The 4,655-nt window shown below is 39.1% G+C and overlaps 1 non-coding gene across 1 annotated transcript; it reads left to right on the top strand.

Moving 5' to 3' along the window:
- Positions 1 to 2,146: 2,146 nt before the first annotated feature.
- LOC111817937 lies at positions 2,147 to 2,245 on the top strand. The gene has a single exon (XR_002822028.1). It is a non-coding gene; the product is annotated as a small nucleolar RNA U13 (small nucleolar RNA).
- Positions 2,246 to 4,655: the final 2,410 nt, after the last annotated feature.

The following is a 4,655-nucleotide window of genomic DNA, read 5'->3' on the forward strand; positions in this document are numbered from 1 at the left end:
TCCACCTCATGCATGCAGCACCTAAACTGAGCCCTTTTCTGTCACAGGCCAAGGTGACAGTCCAATGGGCATTGCCACTAGGTTTACATACATTTCCTTACTCTCTCTCTCTCTCTCTCTCTCTCTCTCTCTCTCTCTCTCTCTCCCTCTCTCTCTCCCTCTCTCTAATGATATTGTAGAGAGCCCTTCTGGTCCTCATCTTGGTCTGAGAGGTTTAAACCTGTAATCCCAAAGAGAAATTATTAGAATCCCATCGAGTTAATTCCAATCTACCACTTCCCATGGCAAGAATAAAGACACTAAAGCACATTGTTATGGGAAGCCAAGGGGTCCTAAGTCCAGCTATGGTGATGACTATCAAAAACAAAGGCCCTTACTCAAGACTGAACCCAGCATTTATCATTTGTAAAAAGGGGAGTTCCTTGAGGATGAGTGATTAAATGTGACAAGAAGTACCTGAGTGCCATGAGCTGGGCTAGGTAGGAGGCCTGCATTTACCTTTGCAATATGCAGAGAGAAGAATGTGAAGAAAGAGTAATTTGCATTGTACAATTGAGATAATATCTAATGTTTTAGGGTCTGGTACTTAAACTCTGTTGTGTAATCTTTCAAACCCCAGGAAGTTAAGCATTGGCTCTTCCTCCCATCTCAACCTGGCTCATATTAAAGAGCAGCAGGTGGGGGTTTCCAGGGAAACACACCTGCCCTCTTCAAAAACTATCAACAGGACCTCTGCTAGACCTATATGCATTACTTAAAGCCATTTGAAGTGATAAGGAAAAGTCCTAGCCAGCTCTGTAGGTACCAATACAAGGAAATAAGGTCAGGCTCAGCCAAGCTGGAGATGATTGTTCTTTCAAGGAGAGTTTCCCGGGTGGTCCTCCACATAATATTTTTTGTTTTGCTTTGTTTTCATCAAGTCTCCTCCCTCTCCCTTATTTGCATCAGCATTACTAGTCTGCCCCTCTGGGCATTAATCTCTCCCTTTTCTGTGTCCTGACAGCACAAGGATCTCTGCCACAAAGCTCCTACTCATTTTTGATCTCTGCTCTTTCTAGATTGGAAGGTCCTGGTGCTGTTTTTATCTTCATAGCTCCCAGGGTTAACAGTGTTTTCTCTCTGGCATAGGTTCAATAATTTGTTCTTTTAAGTATTATTTTAACTTTTACATAAAAAGATAACATATGCTTCCTATAAGAAAAATTTTAGAGAGGAGATCCGTATAAGTAAGAAAATTAAAATCACCTAGAATTCCATAATTAACTAGAGGCATTGTGGTGTATTTTCCTTCCAGTTATTGAATTAATTAAGAAACACTTATTGACAGCTGGCTTAAGATTAAGATAGTAATTGGGGAACAGGAGGCCAAGGTTGTGTAAGGATAAGTCCTGAAATGTCCACTCGCAATAGGAAGAGTCAAGTTGATGTGGACCTCCTACAGAAGAGAATGAGCCTGAATTATAAAGTACATCTCTGGCTCTGTCACTATTCATTCATTCAGTATTTATTGAGAATCATTAGCCCATAACCCACATACAATAAATTCTCTAGTCAATATGACAGTAAGTAGACAGCTATCATGCTGGCCTTTTAAAAGGCAGTACAGTTGACCTAGGAGACTGGGGATTCCCAGGACACCAAGCCAGCCCATGGCTAGCCTTCAGGGGTCAGGAACCTAGAAGGTAAAGTACTTCTGAAAGTACTGCAAAATTTGATGCTATGATTTAGATCAATATTGCCAGTGCCTTGTGTCACTGGTTTATTATATGTTAACTCCAGGGAATTTTTCAGTTCCTTTGCAGTTAATCAAGTTCACATTTTTGTTTGGCCTTCATCAGAGGCAGCTTAAGTATCTACTGTGTCTTACTTGTTACTAATAGGACTTGGCAAAGCTAGAACTTTGGAGATTATTTTTCCTTAAGGTATATTTTTCCCAGTGTCTTCTCAACTGCCTGCCTACTCATAATGGCATGGGATGGTACTCAACAAATTCTTTTGAAAAATGAAAGGATCAACTCTAGGTTGGATGTCCCTAAGCCCTTGTAAAGCCTCTTGTACAGCCTGGAGGCCATTTATTTGTTGTCATTTTGTATGTCTCATTGGTTGATGCAGTCTAGGGTTTTGCCATTCAGAAATTGAAGAGTCAACTCTTTTCTGATCCGTCAGTGTGATGATTGAGTGTTCACAGCACTGTGTGAAATGTGCCTCCCTCAAACCTGGTTGCCACACTTTTAGTCGTCTGATATGAAAAAAAACAAAAAAGTGAAAGTTGGTTGTAGATTTGAGGAAATTTGAGTCCTGAAATTATTTATGGTACAACCAACATCCATGTCATATTTATTTAACCACTAGGGAGCTTTATGATATAGTATAAAGATAAAAGGCTAATGGGTATAGTGGTCTGGAGTCCTTTTACTTAATTAGTAAGTACTGAGTACTAATTCTGTGCCAGACCCCTCACTAAGGACAAAATAAAGATCTCAGTGTCCATAGTTCAACAGCTATTAAATAGCATTTAACAGAAGTAAATGTGTAATTACCCACAGCAACAAATTCCACGGAAAAAGGGGTGGTGTAGGTACATATAACCATGGAAGCTGACCTAGACTGAGTGTCAGAAAACTCTTCTTAGAGAAGAGATCTTAACTGGGATTGTTTATTTAATACTATCTATTTATTGAATACTATCCTTTGACTCAATGGAACGTTGTGAGAAAAGTGATCATATATAAGAATGAACCTGGAAAAAAATGCTCAGTGTTCTTAAAACTGTGAGTGTCACTCTCCAGCCAGAGGCAGCTGTTCTCTGGCTTCTACATCTGTCACCCAGCCAGGCATTACTCAGACTCTTAGATTGAAGACCTTTGATCATTCTTCATTAGCCTGCCAGGCAGCTGGGGTCAAACAAACCTGGCATTATCTTTGATTCAGCTACTTACCTCTCATGGAAGTGTGAGCAAGTTATTTCATTGGTAAAACTCACTTTCTTCATGTATGAACTATAGCAATTCATGGCTTAAAGCTTGTAAATCAATTAACGTATAATTACTCCTAAGTAAATTATAGCTATTGTTATTGTAATTATTATTTTTATAATAATTTTGGTCCCTTACTTCCAGTCCCACTGCCACCAGCCTAGTGATAGTCTTTGTCATGTGACAATAAAGCTAATGCCATAGCCTTTAGTAACCTTGGCTATCGTTTCCCTAACTCCCTCTACTTGCGTCCAGAGTGAGCTTTCTAAAATACAACTTTACTGCATCACTTCTTTATCTTTAATGTTAGCATTGAAAAACTATTTGCAGCTTATACCACAAAAAGCTAAGCTTCTTCATATGCACAAGACCCTAGAAAATTCATCAGAAAAATACCTACAAATGAATAGAAAAATGTAAATTCAAGTTCAAAAAGACAGAAAGAAAATAAAGGGCTATTTACCATGAAAATATAAGCAGCCCCATAAAACAAATGCAAATTAAAATTGTACTAAAATTTATATTTCTCAAATTGACAAAAATTCAAATACTATCTTGTGGTCAGGCTGTAGAGAATTAAGGGTTTTCTTAAGTTGCTATGATGCATAAATTGAAACAATTCCCATAGCAGACAACTGGCATTATTTATCAAAATTATGAAAGCATATACTCTTCGATTCAGCAACTTTGCCTCTGGAAGTTTATCCTATGGATAGTCTTATATACTTATTCACAGCAATATTATTTGTAATTGGTAAGACTTGGAAACAAGCTAAATGTCCAGTAAATTGTACTATATCCCTTCAAAGAAATACCATGAAAAACAACATCAAGAGGTTCCCCTTTGTGGTAATGACAAAATCTCCTAGAATACAGCCAAATGATAAAAATAAATTAATAAATAAAATGTTGAACGATGACTAAAGTATTTTACCTTCTATGTAGGTTAGAGTAGGAGAGCAGACATGTATGTACACATATATTTGGAGAAACTCTAGTAGGTACATACAATTTTTAAAGTAGTGCATACTTTAAAAATACTTTAATGGGCATATAAGAGACAGAAGTAGGAGGGGAGGACTGGGGAGATAGCTTGGCAGTCTAAGTGCCTGCTTGGCAAGTACAGAGACCTCGGTTCAATCCCTGGCACTGCATGCAATGTGGGCCCCAGAGCTCTGGGATTGCCATGCCTACCACCAAAACCAGGTGTGGTGGTGCATGCCTGTTCTCCCAATGCTGGGAAGGCAGAAACAGAGGATCACTATGAGTCCAAGCTGTGTAGTGAGACCCCATACCAAATAAATTAAGATTTAAAAAATTAAAATGCAGAAAACAAAACAAATAAATATATACATAATCAAGATATGCATGAGGGGCCAGCCAGATAGCTCAGTGGATTAAAACATCTGCTTAGGCAGTATGCAGGGACCCAAATTGGATCCTCAGCACTCGATGCCGGGCCCACCCCCCGGGGCACACTGAGATGGTGATTGAGACTGGATGTGGTGGCATGTGCCTGCAGTCCCAGTGCTTGGGAGGCTGAAAACAGGAGAATCACTCCGAGTCTGATCTACATAGTGAGACTCTGCATACCTTGTACACTCTGTTCTAAATTCATACCAAAAAACCCCACAGTACCTCAAGTCCCCCTCAAAATACTCTCCTCTTGCTTCAAGTATA

Source organism: Octodon degus, unplaced genomic scaffold (assembly GCF_000260255.1).
Source record: "Octodon degus isolate 3935 unplaced genomic scaffold, OctDeg1.0 scaffold00074, whole genome shotgun sequence".
Classification (NCBI taxonomy): Eukaryota; Metazoa; Chordata; class Mammalia; order Rodentia; family Octodontidae; genus Octodon; species Octodon degus.